At 38.9% G+C, this 24,083-nt stretch overlaps 1 long non-coding RNA gene across 7 annotated transcripts in view; it reads right to left on the bottom strand.

Annotated features, from left to right (window-relative positions):
- The window catches only part of LOC103036598 (uncharacterized), a 70,485-nt gene extending 68,298 nt beyond the window's left edge, over positions 1–2,187 (bottom strand). For all 7 annotated transcript variants that reach the window (XR_007439141.1, XR_002650673.2, XR_002650671.2 and 4 more), the window contains exons 1-2: positions 2,006–2,187; positions 197–262 (exon numbers count right to left, since the gene is read on the bottom strand). This is a non-coding gene — a long non-coding RNA (uncharacterized LOC103036598). The remainder of the gene's footprint in view (positions 1–196; positions 263–2,005) is intronic.
- Between the last annotated feature and the right edge of the window lie 21,896 nt (positions 2,188–24,083).

Below are 24,083 nucleotides of genomic sequence, written 5' to 3'. Positions count from 1 at the left end.
ATCTATATACTTTAATTGTGTTCAATTGTGAAATCCAACCAGTACCTTAGTTCCATTAATAACAGTGAGCGTGCAAAGAAGACTGAAGGCTAACCAACTGATTAAAGAAATGGAATCAGGTGTGCTGCTGTTTAGAATATAAGCCTACAGCTAGGGGTTTGACACCCTTGTTTTAAAGTAAGTTGTTGCAACTTACCTTAAGTAAGATGACTTGTCAAAGAGGGTCAACTCTGGAATGTAATTTTCTTTTGTCCTGCTTTACCTGCAGAAAATATACACATTGTATGGATTAATAGCATTATATAAACAATATATATATATATATATATATATATATATATATACACACACACACACACACACACACACACACACAACGGCACAGCTTTGCTTATTGTGTCCGAGTGTCACTGCATAAATATAAAAACAGTTGCGAGTTATTAGATTGTTTTAAATATAGTGATAAATAAGTATTTGTAGAATACTTTGATTGCAATTTTCTCAACCTCAGCTTCTACTGACCAAATTAACTAAGTACTACTCACTATAAAGTGCTCTACATTTATCTGCACTAAATGTGTCAATATATATTTTTTTTATATTAGCAAAATAAATTCACAAACTATGTTTTGCTTTTTGTATTTAACCACCTTTAGAAAATTGTACATTTAGCTTGTATAGCAAGAAATGTATAGCATTGGTCAGTTTCCTCTAAGTTACCAATCTAGGTAACTAGCTAGCTAACTAGATACTGCATTCCTCACTAATCTGTCACAGGTGCACGAAGTGGATGAAGTGCTGCCTTCAAGTCGTGCCGGAAATATTGTATTTACAACATGAGAGCACATAAACGGCAACACAAACTTGTATTTACCAGTGAGAAACTCAGATTTTTAGGCATGTTGAGGTTAATAAATTGATGCAGACATTTCGTAATGTAAACTGCTTACACTTCTGTTATTGCTACAACACTTGAACACTTGCAGGTTGTTTTTAGCTAAATAATAAAATCACTAGCAATACGTGAATAAACGTAAAAGTCTAGTATGATTCACAGTTCTACTGCGATAAATCTTATTCGCTTCGTTCTCTTGGAGTAGATAAAATAAACCGTTTTTTTTTTTTTTTTTTTTTTTTATGAGAATAGACCAAAAGTCTATTACCTTGAAGGCAGCAGAAGACAAGGTGGAATTTGAGCTCAGATTAATTTCTAACATTTTTAAAGTTCTCACTGAGAAGGCCTTATTGCACATGTAAAGTTAATAAAAAAAACATTTTGTATTTTAAATACATCGAATAATTGCTAATCTAATTAGCCACCACAATGGCTAGTAATAATAGCTAACCTAGCTAATATATTTAATCTGAAATGAAGTTTACTGAGAATTGGTCAAGCTTACCAGTTGGCTCCTAAGTATGCCAGCTTGCTTAGCTAGGTTAGCTGACACTACATCTGTTTATTTAGCTAATGCTATCTATTTACTTAAGTTAATATTTTAATAGTTAAATTTAAACATATTTTAAATTTAAGATAAATAAAAAACACTAACCACCAGTTCAGTTAGACACCATGACAGTTAATAACTCCACCTGAAATAAAGTTTACTGAGGTTCTGTTAAGCTAACCAGTTGGCTCTTTAACATACCAACTACCTAAGTTAGTTAAGTTAGTCAGTCTAGATAGCCAGGTAACGTTACTGATATTATAATAGTAGCAATAGCATATTTTATATTTAAGATTATTTAAAATATAAATACTAATACAATTAGGCACCACAATAGTTGATAAACCCATTGGAAATAAGTTCACCAAGCTTACTTTAAGCTATCTGGTTGGAGCCTTAGCATGCTAACTAGCTAGTTAATAACTAACCACATTAGTTTAGTCAGCTAGGCTAGGTTAGCTAAGTTAGCTAGTTAATTTCTGAACTGTTTGTCTCTTTTTTACCCTCCATTCACTCACCCTTATGTCTGAAAAGAATAAATTAGTGAAATATAAAAGCACCTGTGGGGTGTGGGATCCTGTGGCTCACCTGTAGAGCGCACTGCTCTGAGGCAGGTGGAGTTTGTGTTTGTGTTTCACGGTTAACCGCTTAATCCATTTCGGGTTTTGGGAGAGCCACTCGAGCCACTGCCAATCTGCAGCAACAGTATACGGCTCGAGACTGGGAGCCTGCACCACCACAGCTCCACCACCACAGCTTGCTAGGCGTGGCTTCCCTGGCATACGCGTCTCACCATGGCTCCGGCGAATGTCATAATAAAAGTCTTCTGTGATTATTATTACTATTATTCTATTACATCAAATTTAATGTTATATAGAATGTACTATCACATTATATTATATTATATTATATTATATTATATTATATTATATTATATTATATTATATTATATTATATTATATTATATTATATAAAAGTCTACATCGTAAGGCAGGGAGTCCTCACTCACCACAGCTCCATTTCTCTGCCGAATGTCACAAAAAAGTCCTCCGTGATTAAAAGGCTCATGGATGTCAATTCATATATTAGTCAACAATTAATGATTATTTATATTTCTTAATGTCAATATAATAAAATATGTGTAGTGTGTATGTATTTATAATAGTATTGGCTATGAATAAACAACTGCCTTTATTACTATTATATATATTATATATAATTATATGTACATATAATTTACTATTTTATAATTTGAAAAATTCACAGCATGGCAAATGTATAAACGTTTTAAATAAATAAAATGTGGTTGCAATGTTTCAATTTTGACATTTTATTCATACTGACTGTTAATTTAAAAGAAATTCCAATTACACATTTATTGTTATTATTTAACTGTTATATAATAAAACATACTATAGATAGCTAGATAGCTAGATACCTAGCCTAGATACCTTCTATGCTTAATTTATCTATCTATCTATCTATCTATCTATCTATCTATCTATCTATCTATCTATCTATCTATCTATCTATCTATCTATCTATCTATCTATCTATCTGTCTATCTTTAGTTTGTTGTTGTTCATATTATTAGGATTTTATTCTAAAAATTATTATTATGCTCAGTTAAATTTTTTTTTTGGGCCAGTCCACCAAATGGGTGCCATTTCTCTCCACAAGAAATTACATGTGTCTTGTACATTGGCCTAACTGCAAAAGTAAGATATGTAATTTAAAAAATGATAAAAACTACTTAAAACACTGTCCACACTCTCTAACTATAAACTTTGCCATGAAATATAATTATTAACATCCTTTAGAGATTTTTAAAACATTTTTGCATTGTTGTGTGACTCCAAATCCTACTCATGCTTTAAAAATATATATTTTTCCATAATAAATCCAAAATATTTAAGTTAAAATACACATTTTAGTTGTGTCTCTGGATTATCACTGATTCCTGTTACTTTAACACATTAACCTATCTGAAAAATCTGGAACATTTCTACAAAACACATTTACAACAGGAAGTTACATCCGTTGGTTCTTCTGAAGACAGTCTATTGAGACACATAAGCCTTATATATGTAATATTTTCCCTGCGTTAAAACAAAAGTTTTTTTGTCCTAATTGATCAGAATGCCTCCTAAAAGTATTAAAGTGTTCACCAGTATAACAATCGCTGACAAAACCAAAGTTAGTGTGGTGATCATCCAATATTCTGACCTCACTAATGCTCTTGTTGCACTCTGAATGCAATCAAATCTTCGCAGCCATGCTTTAAAATTTAGTAGAAAGCTTTCCTGCTACTATCCTGAACAGTAGAGACAGTTTTTTTCCAATAAAAGCAGGATAAACTCTTTATGATAGCCTTGTTTTTCTTTTCAGACAAAATATTGAATTAGCAAGTGTCCCATTACTTTTGAATGTCCACTAACTTCACATCACGTCTATCTTTCAGCAGAACCCTAAGAACCCTAAAAACCCATAAATCGCAGAGAACAGCGAGGGAACAGACCCGCATTTACTGTACACCCTCACGTCCCAAAGTATGGGCTTCAGAGCGGCTGATTGCGCCAGCCAACCCCCAAGGGCGCTGTTTAGATAGTTCGACTACATCAAGCTTCCCTCCCAGACTCCTCTTACCAGCGCGATTATAGCTGGGAGAAGATGAAAGGTGCTCGGTGTATTTTTAAAATTGTTGATTTTTTCCCCTCTTGTAATGATAGCCGATGCAATTAAGCTCTGGCTCCGGGCTCTCCATGTCCTTGTGTGAAAAATCTCAATTATATATGTGTGAGTACGAGAGCGAGCGTCTGTGTGCACATTAGTGAAAGGCTCGCTGCGAATACACGGGAGCTGCTTGGATGCGTACCCTGCATCAGATGGGTTTTCAAGGTTGGAAATTTGCTTGTTTGTGTCACAAGCCAAGCGCCTCTCATTTTCGGAACGGTTTGGGGGGTTGTGTATATTTAAGCACTCGCTCTTATTTCCAATTTATAAACTGAAATCAAATATAAAAGCGATGGAAAACACGCAACACAGTAGGTTTAATTTTACTCGCGGAAAAAGGAAACATGCTCAGTGAAAAATAAACTAATACATGAAAGTACTGTATATTAGTATTGGTATGAGTGTGATGGCTTCATATGCAGCATAACAGTTTAACTAATCATCCTAATGATCTTTTCAGAGTTGTAATCATTCTTTCAGACAGATTTTTTTTAGGCATGTGGGGATTATAGCTGCCGATTGTGATGGGCAGTGCTGCACCACTGGCCACCAGCAGGGGAGCTGGGCAACAGAGGGGAAAAAGAAGTGGCATTGGGTCCCGAAACTCCAAGTCCCAGAATCCCCAGCGGTGATCAGTGGCAACCTGTGCAGCACTCTATATAAAGCCCAGTCAAACCACTCATTCTCGACCGGTAACAGAGGGTGTAAGAAAATAAAATAAAATAAAAGAAAGAAAGAAAGACAGAAGAAAATAAAATAAAATAAAAGAAAGAAAGAAGAAAAGAAAAGAAAAGAAAAGAAAAGAAAGTCGCACAAAAAAGATATAAAAGATCTCAAAAGAAAGTAAAAGTAGAGGTCTGAGCTGTGCTCAGTCCGTTTTGAGTTTGATTGTGTTTTGGTTTGAGTTATTTGAAGCTAAAAAGCTGTGTTTCAGTTGTACATGCCATTTTGTGGCATTTCCTTTGTTCTGTTTCCCGCCTTTTTTTGTGCACCTCTTCAGAGTTTTGTTTTCCACCTATTTTCCAGTTTCCTCTGTGGAAAACCAAACCAAGTTCCACAAGCACACCCTTTTGACACAAACAATATTAAAACATATTTATAAATATCAGAAACAATTGAGTAATCAAATAATTATAAATATACCTAAGCAAACATATATGACTGAAAATATAAATTATTAAATACATCCCAAAACAAACAACCATTTTGCTCTGCACTTGGATCCAACACCACCCTATCCCGTAACACCAATTGAGGTTTATCCTGCTTTTGTTGTCTCTACAGACCTGAAAAGGCATTCTCCAAGGTATTCTGGACAACTGGTGTCAGGATTTTTTTTATTGCATTCAACTATAAGACCAATAGTGAGGTCCTCAACTGCCCTACTCATCCCAAAAGTATTGGATGGAGCACCATCCATCATTCCAGAGAACAGAGTTCCACTGCTCCACAGCTCAACGCAATTATGATGCCAATAGGTTAGGCTTGGTTTGTCTGCTCCTTAGGTCCAATTGTATTGCCAGAACTTATTTGCAGAGTCTCATGTGTACTGAGAATATGTCATTCAGGCATTACCACCCACAGTGGACAGCGGTGTACTTGTTGATATGCAACACCATTGACTGTTTCTAAAAGCTATATATCATTGCTACAGCTGCACAAAAGAATGATAAAACAAGGGTGAGAGGGTTTTCATTGGTTAATTCATCAAATGATTTCAAATTATGTAATGAAGTAAAAAAAAATGCAAGGTAGACAAGTGAACCAATTAGAAAGAATATGTAAAATCCTGGCACCCCCCTGACCTGATTATTTTATTGGATTCCAGGATTGAGATACATTGAGGTAGATGAAGACAAGGATGGTGAAGGCTAAATGTTTGCCCGTGTCGAGCCGGGCAGATGCAGGTGGGCATGATGTGGATAGAGCAGGCAGGTGAGGACACAGGAGTGACACTAGCTTTTGCAGGTGTGGGCAGGTGTGACATGTGGTCAGCAATGCTATGGTGCCCCTGGAGCAAATAGGGTTAAAGACCTTGCTCAAGAAAGAGCCCGAGAGTGGCAGCCTAGTGTTCCCAGGTATCAAACCCACCACCCTTGGATAGCAGTTTATTTTTGGAGTTTGACAGACTAGCTTTTAGCATTACAACTTGACCAATTTTACACTTGTTTACAAGTTTGATAAGACTGGTGGTGTCACACCTGTATTGTATTCCTCCACTTTTTTGTTATAGCTATGGACTCATTCAGCATTCTGCTCTCCTAATTACGAAATGTCTGTCACCTGTGCACTCAGGTCTTTGCTTAACATTGCCTAGTTCTACTAGTACGACTCTGCCCCTACTAGCACTTTCATTTCTCTACCATACAAAGTGGTCTTGTTCTCATCCTGTCTTTATTTGTGATTGACCATTGCCTTCCTGTCTGACTTAATAGTTCACGCAGCCTCTAATTTCTGGTTTTAAGTATATTCTTACTAAAGAGTCCATTAATGACGCCTCATCTGTTTTACTTTTACGTTTGCCTGAGATCTTTCTAAGTCCGATAGGTTGACAGGCTTGATCAGTTTTTTTTCACCTGGATGATCAGTTTTTCAACCACTTTGTCCATCAGAAATCATCTTCATCCATCTAAAACTTCCAAAGTTGATCTCAAGCTGGATATTTCAGCATTTATTTAGCATTTTGAATGCCACACGGTAATATTTAGCAGAAAACTATGCCATGCGGCAATCTATTATAATAAAAAGATTGGAAATTAAGTGGGTGTGTGTGTGAGAGAGAGAAAGTAAGCGAGTGAGAAGACTGTTCCTGTTGGTGTGGATTATGGAAAGATCTCATTGGCATTAAAATGACTGTTTTGTTTCCTGACATAATGTCTCCATTAATGCGCCAGATAGTAATGTGATTCAGACTGCTCTCTTTTAGACGGCCAGAAAAGCCAGATATGGGCGGTCTAATCTCTTCGGTATGTGTGTGTAGAGTGTGTGTGGAATGTGTGTGTATGTGGAGTGTGTGAGATGTCATGAGAAGTGAACAGTTTAAGGGGGGACAGTAAATAGGATTAGCGCTGTGGCTCCAAACCCAAACACAAAAGAGCTCAGGCTAGTAGCTTAACATTTGCAGCCGCACGCGCCGTTGACTTAATAGTGTGAATGTTCATTACTGGTGCCAAGCACTTTCGGCAAGCGTCTCATCCACTGAATCCCCCCTCCCTTCCCATACCCCGACACCACCACTACCACCACTACCACTCGCCCGCCCCTCAACTCCAGGCCTTGTGCTGAAATGTGCTGTAATTTCTCTGGCAGTGGCTGCGTTTGATGGCGAAGAGAAGAATAAGGAGCGTGGCTGTGAGGAACAGATCACGAGGACGAGTTTTTCTCTTCTTTTTCTTTGTCTTTTTCTTCTTCACGGCTGCTTGATGCTCCTTCCATACCTTGAGGCTCAGCACTGGAAAATTCTGTGTGAACTTTCGACACTTAAATGCTAAAACGCGACTGATTTGGGATGATAATAGGCGCCTTAATAGAAGTGGATCTGCAGCAATGGCTCCCAGTCCTGTTTCCTCTAGCCGTAATGAAATGTGAGCGGACAGTCGGATGGGGGAAAAGAGAAAGAGAGAGAGAGAGAGAGAGAGAGAGCGAAAGAAAGAGAGAAAAAAGAAAAAGAAGCTGTAAAAAAAAGCAAGACAAGGCTTAGAGAGAGAGAGAGAGAGAGAGAGAGAGAAATAGAACAAGCTCCTCGTCACCAGTGTAGTAGTGTCTGCTGGCACGTTGTTCTAGATGGCTAGGGGTGCTAGCAGGCCGAACACAGGGCCAGGCGGAATGTGTGTGAGAGGAGATTCAGTGTTTTAGCCAGAAGAATTCACACTGGGACGTATAGAAAGAGTCTAACCGCTGAGTTCTGCTCCAGGTGGGAAGGCTGAGACAGGTTCTGCCTCCTCTGAGGACTTTCAGTAGCTAGAAAAAGGTATTTTTCTGCGATAAAAGGAAAAAATAACAGGCAGCACTGCACCAAATATACTCTGAGCCTTTTAGCATTAGCATCTGAGCATCTCACCTTTACAGCACATTCTCAATGAATGGCGACTGTTTCTTTTTTCTTTTAATTGTGATAAATGTATTACGTTTTTTTTTTGCTTATGCCTGTTTGCTAGAAACCAAATTTTTGTGGGAACGCCTTCTATTAAACATCAATTTTTTACATTTTTGAAAATATGTTATAATAGAACCTATTACTAACTACTTTTCCTTGTATTTAATCTACTGAAAGTGCCTTATTCCGTTGGCAGATATTTTTGCATATTGTAAGCAATAATCTAATCATATTTCCTAAATTAAGCAAAATTATCTGCCAATGCAATAAGACACTTTTAGTAAATTAGATTACTTGAAACAAGTAGAAGGAAGTTAGAAATAATTGATCAATATTAATAGAAATGCTTTAATAATCTTAAAAATATTATATATATAAACTACATTTTTTTAGGATTTCATTTTCTAGTCCATTCTAGTCCTGCAATTGCTAGTCCATGTAAATAATTATTGCCAATAAACTAGGACTCTCCGGTGCCGATAAACAGGAAGGAGAGATGATCATCCAACATTCTGACTTTATCATTTGTTATCTTGTTGCTGAATGCAATCAGATTCACACAGCAATGCTCCAAAATCTGGTAAAAAAAAAAAAAAAAAAAAAAGATTTAGAGACAGGGAAACATTTTTTTTATTTTGTGGGGGAAAAAAATATGAATTATGTCCCATGACTTTTGCCATGTAACATGGAAGCTAAAGAATGATCACTACCACTCATTGCATTTCAGAAAGCAGGCAGATCTGTCATTGGTTCCTTCTGTCAAAATAAACTGTGTTGCTGATTAATTGTGTCGTGTGCAAACCACACCCACTAAAATATTCCAGATTACAGATAAAAAGTTCTTAAAGAGTCCTTGATGCTCATGGAGGCCCCACATTACAAGTTACAGAATAGGACTTATAGGATCTGCTGCTAATGTCCTCAGACCTCAGTAAAGGTTCTCAGAGGTGGAGTCCAAGCCTTGACTGGTCAGATCTTTTGAGGTGCCAATATAGGAACCTACTTAAAATAAGGCAGGTGGTGCTAATGTTACTGCCGAGTTTTAAGTTTTAACGTCAGTTCTTTTTAAAGTAGTCATAAACAGTATAGCAATGGATTTTTTTTTTGTATTCAGGCCCACACTGTATAATGCGTAACTGTCCTTGAGATTTGGTTCATTGTCACGAGGCGTTATCTTTAAAGAAAGCCCATTTACACGAGACGAACATCATCTGCTCCTTTGACAAATGAAGACGTATTGGAGGAGGGGGGCTGCGAGCATAATTACGTTTGAGACAAATCAGCCTGTCGAGGTGTCTAGATCTTCCGCACACACCCCTCACACACTGCCGTCACTGTAAATCATCTCGTCAAGGGACGGAGGTGTCCCGCTGCAACGCGCCTCGCTCTCTCTCTGGGGCTGACAGAGTGTTTGTTGAGAAGTTTAATTAGTAATGGGTGGTCTCGGAGGTAATGGAGATAATGGAGGTAAATGGGTGGGTGGGTCTTCTTCTTGCTTCTTTTCTTTCCATTTGCTCCTGAATAAACTTCTTCTTCTTCTTTATCGACTTATTTTTTTTCCTCTTCGCTAAAGTGCAGCTGCTGTAACATGCCTGAAGACGTGTTAAAAGCTAGCTAGCGAGCAAACAAGCGAAGGAGAGAACGAGAGAACGAGAAAGCAAGTGAAGAGCGAAAGGAAAAGCGTGAGAAAGTAAGAATGAGAAAAACTGTTAATGGACCCAAATTACAAAGTAATGCCTCCCTCCACCCCCTTCCTCTTCACCCGCCATCACCACCACCCTCCCGTAACTCCAATAACAACTCATTAGCGAACTGTCAGAGACATTTATTTGTTATACTACGCCTACAGCCAAAATCACAGAGCCGGGAACGTACAGCGAGTGCAATTAGATTAAAAAAAGGAACTCATAAAATATCCTTCAACCACAAATGTCAAGAGACAGGGGGAAAAAAAAGAAAAGAAGAAGATGCAGAAGAAGCAAGCCGCATTTTAACGCCTCCGTGCATCGTTTTTCGTGCCTTGTTTCTGGTTTAATGTGTAATAATTGTGTTTGCATCATCAGCTCGCTTATTATGGTGCCAGTGGCCATGTGGAAGGGAATGGTGGGAGTAAGTAGGGAGTAATCAGGTTCATGTATTTCAGGGGCTGTTTCTGCTCCGCATCAGCGGCGCCGAGGATGTGGAGCTCGGGAGGTCCCAGAAGGCGCTGGAAAGCGCCGGAAACTGCCAGCAGTGTCGCACGCACCCCATTTTATTATTATTATTTCTGATGAGTTTAGTAGCCTCTGTTTTAGCTTTGAAGACAATCTTTGGGGAATTGTGAATCAGAGCATTCTCTTTCTAGCCCTGGATCCCTCTCTCAGACAAAACTTAGCTAATTAGCCTCATACCTATAGGCGCACTCTTCCCCTTCCCTTTGCCTTCATAATGTTATTAAGCCCGCCTATGACAACTAACTCCCTCACCCCCCTGCATCATCCCACCCCACCCCATCCCAATCCACCCCATCCCAGCCCATCCCAACCCCTTCTCCAAAAAAGCTCTGTTTTGTAACCACAGAGCCCCATTGGCACTCATGTTTTTTGCATGTAAATTTAGATGGAGCGTTTTTTTTTCCCCCCCAACATCCTCTCCTCCTATTAGTGCGAGAGCAAGCATTAGCGTGCTAACGTTAGCGCCTGTGTGTGTATGTGTGTGTGTGTATGTGTGGCCTGAGGAAGGCCCCGCACTAATGTAAGTGGCTTCTTCTTCCGTTAGCAAGGCATGCGGAAAAGTCCCCGTACTCCTCCAGGCTCTCTCAACACACACATACTGTACACACACACACACACACACACATTCACACACCAGCTCCCATCCCATGTGACTTAGCCGAACAGTTAGTTGGTTCAATTAGTAAGTTCCAGTTAAACTCACTCTGTCCCATACCATAAACCCAGCATTACCATCTCTGGAACCCTTTATAGAATATATATATATATATATATATATATATATATATATATATATATATATATATATATATATCATCAAATCAATGAAGCCTCCCAGCAGACCATAATACTACCCACCCCGCACCCCCTATCGCTAACATCTACAGGCTTGTCACAGAGGCTGTTATGATGCTGAGGAAATTCCTTCAAGAATAGACAGAGATAACCGCGAGCGATGCAGTAGACACTAAAGCATCATTTCACACAGCCAAAGGGGCCGTGCTAGGTGCTCCCCACCAGCTCAAACGGATGTTATTCACAAACAGTATGCTAAACGCTGCCACTGGGGACTCCATTCTGAAGGAGAACGCCGCTTTGGATGAAAAACTCTGAAAGTGATATTATTTAAATGAAGGTTTTGTTTCAGCCGTTTCCGCAAGTTTGATCCGGAGTTACCGGTTTTAGTCAGGCTTGAAAGGTAAATAATGTTTGTCGTTGCGTGCAGCGTGCAGCAGGGCAAGTGGGAGGAGCTAAGTGCTGTCAGGAGGAGTGGGAGGGGATTTCCGTGATGCGCTGGGTGACTGTACCGCATTGTAGTCCGTGCTAATATTTTATTTGCAGGAAATACTATGGGAATGTCTGTGTGAACAGAAATATTTGAAGCTTATTTCTGCTGTCCAGTGAAAAACAGGCTGCTTTTCCACTGCAGTGACAAATGGTAACTAAGGCCATGTGGGTGTGGACCCATTAGTCTGGTTTTAGTTCCTGTTTTCATTTGTGGCTTTATCAGGACTAGGTAGTGCACAGAAGAAAGCATACTAGTTAAATAAATGCAAACTGGAGAACCTTCCCACATCCTGTCCTGTAATATGCCCTACCATTGTTCCATACTTCCATACTATTATACTTACGCTAGAAATTTTCCCCAATATCCCATAATACCATATTCTCATCTTAGTGTCAATTTCACACCTGTAGTTTAATTCTTTGGTCTGGATCCCTCACTTTAGTTTGTTTTCACACAGGCACAAAAGTAAACACAACAAAATGCTCCCCAACAAACCATACGAGCCTGTTGTCTTCTCTGATTGGTCAGAGCTGTCTGTCACAGAAGCAAGAAAGCGGTGAATGCTGCACATACAGCATTCAGTGTGAAAACAGCTTAGCATGGAGCAGCAGCCGAGTATTTGTTCATAGCTATGATAATTACTGTATCTGGGTAATTAATCAGGATTAGCTGCACCTGAACAGCAATTTATTTCATAGTTAGGTCGGATTGGACCATAAATATAGTTCATATAGAACCGGACTGAGACCACCTCCTCTTGCGAGACTCGGTACGGTTGTTTTAGTCTGCACCAATGTGCGATTACTGATTTCACATCTGCTCAAACAAACTGCATCAAGAGTATAGACAAACCAGAGTCCATTTAGTAAAATGTCCTTATAGTCCCCTTTATTCCCTAAACTCCATTATACTCCCTTATACTACCATATATTGGTAGTATAATTTATACTACCATATATTGGTAGTAGAATTTCCTGTTCTACCCTATACTACCCTATATTCCCTTATACTCCTTTATGCTACCCCATATTCTTAATACTCCCTCTTCTATCCAATACTACCGCATGTTACCCTATACAAAATGTTACAACTCTTTATTAATCTATAGTACTCTATAGGTCTTTAGTAATATACTATGCCATATTACTCAAAACTAGCCCATAGTACTTCATACTACTGTACTCTCCACAAGTTGTCAATTTGTCAAACAATGATGATCTCGTTATCAGTTGGCACAGATGGCCAGTGACTGGAGAAACAACTGTTCCTACAACAGGCCCAATCATAACATACAGCTTTTTAAAGATTTTAAATGCTTTTAAATTACATTCTGAAATGCTAAATGCACTGCCAACCCAGAACTGTCTGGTGCATGTGCACTCCCACATGTTTGGTGACTGAATTTTCATAAGTGTGTATGACTTGTGTGCAAATCTGGATGGAAACCTGGCTACCGACCAAGACTGGTGTAATCCTGGCTTTGTATTATTAATACCTGAAGATTAGAAAAAGATGAATGTGAAACATTTTAAATACAGTTGCAAGAAGGAGTATGTGAACCCTTTGGGATTACTTGGATATCTGCATAAATTGGTTATTAAAAGTGTTCTGATCTTCTTCTAAGTTACAATAATAGACAAACTCATTCTGCTTAAACTAATACCACACAAAAAAATATATGTTTGCATGGTAAATCAACAACCAAATCCTGACCTTAACCCAATTTGAGATGTTGTGGCATGACCTCAAGAGAGCGATTCACACCAGATACCCCAAGAATATTGCTGAACTGAAACAGTTTTGTGAAGAGAAATGCTCCAAAATTCCTGCAACTACAGGAAATGTTTGGTTGAGGTTTTTGCTGCCAAAGTGGGGTCAACCAGTTATTAAATCCAAAGGTTTATATACTTTTTCTACCCTGCACTGTGAGCAAATGTTAACATGTTGTGTTCAATAAAACTATGCAAACATATAATTTTTTATGTGGTATAAGTTTAAGCAGACTGTGTTAGGGGTGGGCGATATGGCCCTAAAATAATATCACGATATTTCATGGTATGTTTGCAATAACGATACTTTTTCTTGCAACTGTATATATACATTACGTTAGTATACTTGCATTTCAGTTCAATCTCTTATCCAGTCTTACTCTGAGCAAAAGAGCTCAACACATTGTGTTGTTCAGCAGCCTCTAACAGCACGACTAAAACCCCTTCTGAAATGCTCTGAAGAGAACGAGCTGGACTGTGTGGGCACAGCGTGCAACAAAGCTGTGGTCAGATTTGGCCCGGGGCGTTTCAGAGCACAGGCAAAAAGTGAAGACAGCCATCATTCAGCCATGCGGGCACAGAGCGGCGAGAAGAGGGGGATGATGATAGAGACAGAACGAGAAGAAGATAAGGGCAGAGAGAGAGAGAGAGGGAGGAGTGGATGGGGGGTGGGTTATGATGTGCAGTGGATGTTGCGTTTATGATGGGCGAGGGCTGCTTGATGTGGCACTGCCTGGGCTGTAACTGCTGTGGAAAGGCTGCTGACAGGCTGTTGTAGCAGCACGCTGATCACAGGCAGTAAAAGCATGCAGATGGCGGCAGATGATCAGCGAACTGCAAGCAGAATATAAATATGGCTGCTGTCGGGAGGAGGCGGCGCACACGCGTACACATAAAAACACTGATGTAGTGATTTCCCCTTACACTACACCACACTACACTGCCTTTCTCAATGCAAGACACTAGATATAGAGTTATATATAGAATGAGGAAAGGTCCTGGGAGGCAATTTGAAAAATAATACGTAACACAGATTTCCTTTCCATGTACCTGTACTCATTTAAAAGACTAATTTCTTAATAAATAAAAATAACTAGTAGATATATATTTTTTTATTTAATGCGTGGTAATGTTATTATTAGCTAGATTATTAGCTAATATATATAGTAGTTGCTGTTAGACAATACCCTCATATTTACAACGGGAACTTTATATAAGTTTATATCATAACTTCAACTAAAAATCAAACGTTAAAGAAATATTTTTAAGCATTTCTATAGGTCCAATCATCATGACACTCTATACCAGAATTGAAAAAAAATAAAATAAAAAAAAATTATTCATCCTATGCCAAACAGTAAAAAGAAAAAAACACTAAGCATATCAGTTAAAGCTTTTTTGTCATAAATCCAGTACAAGAAGATGAAAAGTTAGAATAATTTATTTTAGTCCCCTGCCCTTCTAAACTTTAAGTATTAGTCAGTGTTAAAAAGTTATTTTGGAAAATGTCTATTGGTCCATGCATTTAAATTTCTAAAATAATGTAAAATAATAGGTTCATGTTATGGTAAAAAGTAAAAAAAAAAAAAAAATCTTAACATAAATACAGTAAGATATCACATTTTTTCTTTTTTTCTTTTTTTTTATCTGTACTTTTCAAATGTTTGTGAAGAACTATGTACAGTATAGTATAAACAGTAAATAGTAAATAGTCCCATAGGCTTCATGATTAAAAAGGCAAAAACACTTTCCATGTAAGTGATGTAAGTACAGTGTTATGTAGGTAATTTTCCTTTCTATTCAAAAAGAAATTGTGTAAAAAAAGAAATATTGTACTTTATTTTAAGTCATGTTGGAGCATTTCGATTGGGCTATTCATAATGAAATTCTGAAAATACTTCCATAATCACACTATGGTAAAAACTCAAGAAAGTACTGTACATTATTAAAACGATTAGTTATAGTAAATACAGTAAAATATACAATACTTTATTTGTGATCTGTTTATTTTTGGTTTTACTGTGCAAATAAACTCTTACTGCAGAGATGAGAAGCTTTTTAACTGTAATTTTCACAAGTGTCTTAAAACATTTGCTCAGTAGTGTGTACTGTATATATAAATATAAAGAAAATACAAAGCTAATAGGTTCATAGGGTTTGCATTCAGCAAGTCCAAAGCTAGTACTATACAGGGCAATGTTAAATGTTGTAAACATGGTGTGGTCTAAGTGTTTTTTTTTTATTTTTTTTATTCCGACTTAAATTCTCCTTGTTTTGTTGCTGTTTGTTTTTTTAACTGGTGTTATAGGCCCTATTGATTTAATTAGGCGAAGACTGTATGCTGAGTGTGATGCGAGCCCAGGGATGTCATATCTCCCCCAACTGCTGGCTTTTTACTGAGACACTTCAGGTTAAGCACCTCCTCTCTCCAGCCCTGTCCCACCTGGGGACCCAGCCTTCTGGCCACAAGTCTGCTTTTTAAAACCCATCACGGCTAATTGGCATATCCTATAACTCACAGCTTATTATACCCCAGGCTTTACCGCACGAGTGGCGCTCTGGCCCGCACTCGCTCGCTCTCTCCGTCCCCCAGCTCACACACTCCGCTTGAGACCTTTCCGAAAACTAACGTTTCCGAACCGGTTACGCGGTTCACCATCATTGTCGCTAATTTTTCACATTCCGGGGATCAAGCAGCGTGTGGCGGATCAGGTCTGGCGACACCGCTATCGCTGCTGTCTGCTTTAGCTGGGCTAATTGGGATGGAAATAAAGCAGAGGAATGGCAAATTAATGTGACAGGAAGAAATCACATCTCAGCTGCCCTGCGAGCGAGGGAGAATAAAACAGACCGTGAGGACGCTCCCGGCTACGCGCTCTCTGTTGTGTAATTAATGTAGCATTTAATTCTCCCATTAAGGTGACAGACCGCGGAGTGTGTCACTGGAGCTGTACAAATGGCCAGCTTTGTCAACAGCTAAAACATATCACAGCTCTAATGTGATAGAAAATAATTTTATGGTAAATCTTTATTATAAATGCCTGTGTTTTTCTGTATCTGATGAAAAAAAACAAAAAAAACATCTCTTATAAAAACTGTATTTTTTTTAAGCTGCACTACACATGCAATTTTTTTGTGGACACCTCTACTTCAGCTACTTTAAGTGACACCTATTGCTGACACAGATGTGCAAATGCACACAAACCAGAGCTACTAACTTTTACAATTTTCTTGGAGAAGAATTCCAGTTGGTCCAGGCCTAGCACACACCTCCTCCAACACATGTAAAGTCAGACTCTGCCTCTTTTCAAACTGCTGCTGATGAATCATTGCCTAGTAGCATCACAGCACACTCGGAGGAAAGCACAGCTACTCGGTTCTGATACATCAGCTCACAGACGCCTTGAGCTGATCGACATCACCGTAGGAGTGATGAGGGGAAAGAGCAGCATCTACCCACCTAGAGAGAGTAAAGCCCATTGTGCTCTCTCAGGGCTCTGACAGCTGATGGCAAGCTGCATGATTGGGATTCGAACCAGCAATCTCCCAATCATAGAGGCAGGGCTTTAGACCGCTGGACCGATCGGTATATTAATGAACAACCCTACAATTTTCAGTTGCAATTCATCATAGTGCTACTCATCTCCTGATTTTCTTCATCTCTTTTTACTTTAAAAAGCAGCACAATACCCCTAAACCTAACCTTAGGTTTAACTTAACTATAATCATAATCTTTACATAACCTAACTCTAACCATGATAGCATATGAAATTCTTACCATGGATAGTAGAAACAGTTACTCGAACAAGGATGTAGCAGGATAAATCCTTGTATGCAAATGAGTGTCTTTTAAGTGTTGTATTAAGAGTAGCAATACTTTTATCCATTTAATTTAGCTGTGTAGTTACAATTCACTTACGCTAGAACTCTTTTGGGCTGCAGATGAGTGTGTGTGTGTGTGTGTGTGTCTATGTGTGATGTGCAGTGGTGCACCCGCACATCAGCAGCAGCATATGCCCTTTAACCCCTGAGCCTTGACTGAACCATGCATAATTAGCTGGTCAGTGGCTAGGCTAATTAGCGCCGCATTAATGTTCGCTGGCCCTGGGCTTGTGTGCCGCCGTGGCTGTGTCGGGGCCTGGCCGGGTGGCTCTGGTCAGTCACTGCTGGTGCTTGCCCATGGCTGAGCCTGCTGGGATGTACCAGGAACTCAGCTCGGCTTCAGCTGTGGATCTCCGGTTGAAGGCCAAGGGCTCCCTGAGTCCATGACCGTCCTTGTGGAGGCTAATGCTAATGCATGCTAGTGGTCCAGCATCCAGCTCTTCGGGTTCCTCGCCTGTCTGCGGGCGGTGGGATTCTCACTCTGGGCTCTGACGCCGTTCGCTATCGCTAACAAGTTGCTCTGCCTGCATGTGTCTGCCTGTTAATTCCAATTAACTCAGCAGAGTGTCTCCGTTGACCTTTCCTGTTTGGATAGCGGTTAGCGCCGCATCTGTTTCTGCTATCCTGTGGTTCCCAGACAAAACCAGCAGCCTCCAGTGCTGGAGAGGAGAGCCTCCTCGCTGCTGCCGCTGGCGCCGACTCCGCGGTGTGTTACACGGGCCAGGCTCATCCCATAGATCTGGTCAGTGTGATTTAGACGAGGCAGGGCGGGAGGTGTGTGCCAGGGGGAGGCTAATAAGAGGGGGGTCGCTTATGATGTAAAGTGGACCCTGCTCATTAATCTGAACAGTGGTTGGTGGTGGAGTGCGGCGACAACCTGATTGATGCCGTTCTCGCTCTCTCACACCGAGCGGCTGCTTGTAGATCACACTGAGTACATGTGCTCGCGCCGTTGAGTGTCTTCTTACCGCTAAAGCCGTGGCAGCGCGCCGACGGCCAGGCCGAGGCAGGTGGGCAACGTGCAGTCAGTGTCCAGTTACATCCAAAGATACTGTAGAAATTGGGTCTCCACATTTGGGGGGGTTATATGTTTGAAGGTTAGAGCATCATGCAGCATGTTTGATAATGAATTATTATTCCGTCATTTATAGCTTTGATTAATCAGATGACCTATACATGCTCCACCCACTGCTACTGTATGTAGCAATGTGGAGAGACTAGTTATTATTTTGTTTTAGTTATGTAGCTTCAGCTGCCCTAGACTTAAGATTTTGTCTTAAGGATGAATCAATGGATCAATTATTTTTACAGCATTAAAAAAAATAAAATATGTCAGTTTTGTCAACATCACCCAACACATATTAATTAAAAAAATAATAAATAAATAAATAAATCCTATAAATTTAACACAAATCAGTGATTGGCCAAAAATTCCCTAGCTCGATTTTACAGTTTGTTTTTAGTATATTTTACATATATTTAAATATTATCCTGTCTCATGACCTTTGTCTCTTGCTATAGAGGCTTTTATGTCTCTAGTTTGTAAAGTTAAATGCATGAAGATTAGAACTAGCATTTCTTGATAATGAATTATTCTGTCATTCATTGCATTTATTGATTAGTCAGCTGACCTCTACATGCTCCGCCCACTGCTATGTAGCAAAGTTAAGGCCTACCATTGACTTTGGATCCATTAGTCAGCATTTAAAAACCTTGAAAAAACATTTCTCTACATAGTTACTATATTCACTAATATTACTTACAAATTTACTGTACACAACACAAGTCTTATGTTCACCCTGTCCAGAAGCTCCACCCACTTCTCTGCAATACAGAGTTACTATATTCAATAATACTACTTACAACTTTACTGTACACAACACAAGCCTTATGTTCACCATGTCCAGAAGCTCCGCCCACTTCTCTACTACAATAAAGAGTTACTATTTACTAATACCTCTTACAACTTTACTGTACACAACACAAGCCTTATGTTTACCACGTCCAGAAGCTCCACCCACTTCTCTACTACAATAAAGAGTTACTATTTACTAATACCTCTTACAACTTTACTACTGTACACAACACAAGCCTTATGTTCACCATGTCCAGAAGAAGCTCCGCCCACTACTCTACTACAATACAGAGTTACTATATTCACTAATACCACTTACAACTTTACTTTACACAACACAAGCCTTATGTTAATCATGTCCAGAAGCTCCACCCACTTCTCTGCAATACAGAGTTACTATATTCAATAATACTACTTACAACTTTAGTGTACGCATAACAAGCCTTATATTCACCATGTCCAGAAGCTCCGCCCACTTCTCTACTACAATACAGAGTTACTATATTTACTAATACCACTTACAACTTTACTGTAAACAACACAAGCCTTATGTCTTATGTTCACAATGTCATTTTTTTACTGGACTTGAAGAAATCTGAGATAATAGACCATCACTCATTGGAAACACAGTGTATTGTGGTCAGATGTATCAGTATCATTGTTTGGTATTAGCAGAGCCACAAAATATTAATATCGAGTATTGTTAATATTTTTCTTTGTAGAGCTCTACACCATAAACTATTCACATAGAAGCTTTTTCTTCCTTTTTTTTTAGAAAGTGTTGCTGTAGTAGTAGTAGCAGTAGTAGTATTAGTTACTGATCCAGAACTGACATGAGATACAGATTCAGATACTTTGTAGCGAGGCCTCTGAATTTCTCACGTTCAGCACAGAGCTATCCTTTAAATATCGGTGTGAAAGTAGCGGATAGCACTGTATGTTCTCAGTTCAGCTGCTGTATTCTCACAAACACCAGCGCTCACTTCCTCCATAGTGAAAAGCCGGGGTGTGGGAGGGAGAGAGAGGCATAGATGTCTTTAAATATCTTTAGTATCGCTGGATCGGCCCTGGAGCCCGCGGGCCGAAGAGTAGTCTCCATCTCCCGCCTCTATTCCTCTCTCTCTCTCTCTCTCTCTCTCTCTCTTTCTCTCTCTCTCTCTCTCTCTCTCTCTCTCTTTTCTACATCACCTCTCTCTCTTCCTCTCTCTCCCTCCAACTCCCCAACGCCGGGCATAGTGTGAGAGAGATAAGTGCTTCTCCTGAGATGGCCGCTCTGCCCAAATTGCCTTCCACATCTGGGTAGGCTTGTCTGGGATGCACATGTTTAACTCCTGTTCATTAATCACACACACACGGACAGTCAATTAAAGACATCCCAGCAACACACCACTCACACTGGTAAAGGTGTCGCAGTGAAATAAAAAAAATACACTGATTTTTTTTTCCGTCTGGGTGGGGGAGGGTGTGTGTTGTGTATATATATGTGTGTGTGTGAGTGTATGAATCTGCTGTATAGTTGTAAGTGTGTATGTGTGTGTGTAGAAGCAGTGTATACCATTAAAAAAAATTAACACCATCTTAACAATGCTTATGTAGAAACACATTCACACTATAAAGAGGCTTAAAAAAAAAGACTGGCAACTCTGTGTGATAGCGGATGTCTGTGTTTATTGGCTTTTATGAGACAAGATCATCTGTGTCGTAAACGTTAATGAGCTGATTCAGCTAATCTGCAGTCTAACAGTCTAAACATTCTCTCAATATGCTTCAAGATATTGTTCTCATATCTACATTTTTTTTCGAGTATGTTTTATAACAACCCCCCAGATCTAAGGTATATTATACACTGTCTGTAGTCCCATACATTGTTTGAACTCAAATGATTTAAGTCTTTTTTTACATAAAATTGGATATTTCTAAACAATACTCAACTATTTTAAACTAGCTGAACATTTGTAGGCACATATTATACATTCAAACTGAGATCTTTTTAGTTAAATCAGTATTTTAGTTAAGTACTGAGTTTAGTCTGTTGCCATTAGCAGCTTCTGTCACAATCTATTTGCATACTGGGTGTGTCCAACAGTTTCTGACTGACACTCACCATCAATGTGTAGTGATCCCCCCTGGGCTACCTTACAAATAAATCAACTTCTCTAGTTGTAATAACTTGATGTTCTAAGTTATGCTAACCTAAGTTTTAAGTACCCATTACGTAACTTTTTAAGGCAACCTGTTTCCTCAATTTTTTAAAAGTGAATTAAATTTATCCGGGCTTACAGTGTATGGGCAAAAGTATGAAATCAAGAGTTTAATAAAGAGTTTATCCATCTTTTGTAGAAATAAGTTTCCAGGAAGGGTTTTTACCTCCACATTTTTGGTCCTTTTGCCTGGAACATAGTTTGGACTAAACTGAAGTTGTCTTCTAATAAATAATGAACATGTTATAACACAAACAGTATAATTATGTCTAAGAGTTTTAAACAGATAATGAATTTGAAATTATTATAAGTAACACGTTATTTACTATAATTATAAAAGCCTTATGCCTTATTAATAATGTAAAATTCATTATCTGTTTAGCAATACTGCTAATATATTGCTTTTGCCTTAAATTATCTTCTGTCACACCTTAACAGCGTGAACACATGAAAAAGTGCCACACTGTTAAAATATCAACGCGCCAAAGTCAGAGTACACCTGCCTCTTAAAGGGAATGACAACTGCCACACTGATTGGTTTGTTTTCCGTTACACCCAAAACAGACCCATGATTAATTAAGAGAATTAGTACAGGCCTGTACGCACAATACCAACAACTCTCCCTAAATCCAGCAGCACGATCTGCAATTGACCGGAGCACTATAGATCACTAAAATAGAGCCCTATTTTTGTTAGAATTTTTGTCATTTTAAACATATGTAAAATTACACAAAACTTGAAATTGAAATTTAAACTTTACTTTCAGTTTTTATTTAAAAAATAACAAGAACAATAATCAGTGTTTTGTCTTTAACCAAACATAAAACCCCAACCACAAATACAAGTGAGAATGACCCACATAGTGACTTTTTACAATGTTTTTTTTCAGTTTTTTTTATTACTAAAGTAAAAGTTTAAAAGCTTTAATTGTATTAGACAATCAGTTAAAAGTAGATTTTTTTTTAGCTTTGTTGATTTTCACAGTATTGCATTCAAGACAGGCTATGTTATAGAAAGAAATTATTCCATAATAAAAATTGTTCCATATTAAAATCTGATAATAAAAAAAAACTACTTTGCACTATATGTTTTTGTTTTCTTTGCTGAAGTGAGACCTGCCATCAATAATCTTTTCTTAGTAAAAGAAAACTGGAAGTGTGAGTCATCATTTAACAACAGTAAACAAGGGTCCAAGTTAAGAGTTTCACCTACAGTATAGTTTTCTCTTTTTGAGTGCTGGTTCTTCTCAGTTTGTCTGCCTGAAGCTACAAGGATTTTTTCTTTACACTTAGTGAGATTCTCCCTCAGTGAAAAGGGGGGTTGGACCCTCACTTCTGTGAAGATGTCTATTGTAGAAAGCTCTGTATGAAATTAATTGTAAATAAATCTACCCTGAACTTGAGTTTAAGTGACTGGCTGATGAATGGAGCCTCTCCTGGACTCGCTCTCTGTCTGGCTGTGGATAGAGACATCAGGCTGGACGGATAGGTCAGCAGGGTCACAGGGCCTTTTCTTCCCCTGGTTGACCTTGAGCCAGACAGATTCATCCCCTGTCAGGTTTCTGGAAGGGAGGGGGGCCGACGATTTGCATCGGACCCCTTTGTGTGTCCTGGAGACACTTGCTTTTTTGACCCGCCACATCTCCTCTTTGTTCTTTGACACTTTTGTCGCAAACGTCTTTATCTGCGAGGCGTTCTCTCTCTCTCTCTCTCTCTCTCTCTCTATCTCTCTCTTTTCTTTCTCTCTTTCTCGTTCTCCCCATTCCCCGCCACGTGCCTCCCCTCTTCCGCTGTCACCGTGCGAAACAGTGCTCACGGCTAAAAAAGAGTGAGGTGTGGATGGGAAGGGATAATCTTTTTTTAACACTCTGTCAGAGGGAAACAAATTAAAAAACAAGTCTATCCATTTGCGCTGGTAATCACGGTAAATGGCCCGTAGCTGGCGTGTGCATTGTTTGTCGTCCGAGGGAGGGAACAGATTCTGCTCGTTTGACAGCTTAGTTAGCGGCCAGCGGAGCTGCGAAAAGTCACACTCTCCATAATGGTGGATTTGTTTTTCAATTTGGATGCCACAAGCGCTGCTCCAAACGAGAGTCTGTCACCACAGCTACAGAGATGCTGTTTCCTCACGTCTCAGTTCGGTTCGCCTAAACTTATTGCGCATGCATTTTCATAGGCATGTCAAGATTTCAGTGTTTTCACCCTCGTGAGGAACTGCAGCGATGCAACGACACTTTCTATACGATCCTAATTGTACAGCAGCTTTAATTGTCTTATCATAGACCATAAGTTTCATGTGTAGTAGGGCTGCAACTGATGATTTTGATTTTGGTAGTTGACAAATCTGATTATTATTTTTTCAATTAGTCGATTAGTCAATAAGTCAATGATTATTTCTGCCATGTCTTCCATCTCTAAAAACTCTAGAATCTCTAGAAACAACTGAACTCGAGATTTGAAAGTCACTAAAATGTCTGGATGTTGTTTAAACATGAAAAGTACTGACTATTTAGTGGTTAAATATGCAATGTGTTGTGTTTAAACACTTTTAGAGACAAAAAGAGTTAAGTGTTAACTGTGTGAGTGAGCCATTTACCCATCA

This window comes from Astyanax mexicanus, chromosome 5 (assembly GCF_023375975.1).
Source record: "Astyanax mexicanus isolate ESR-SI-001 chromosome 5, AstMex3_surface, whole genome shotgun sequence".
NCBI classification, from domain to species: Eukaryota; Metazoa; Chordata; class Actinopteri; order Characiformes; family Acestrorhamphidae; genus Astyanax; species Astyanax mexicanus.
Note: the sequence above shows the minus strand (reverse complement) of the source record. Positions and strands in the feature narration are given on the sequence as shown.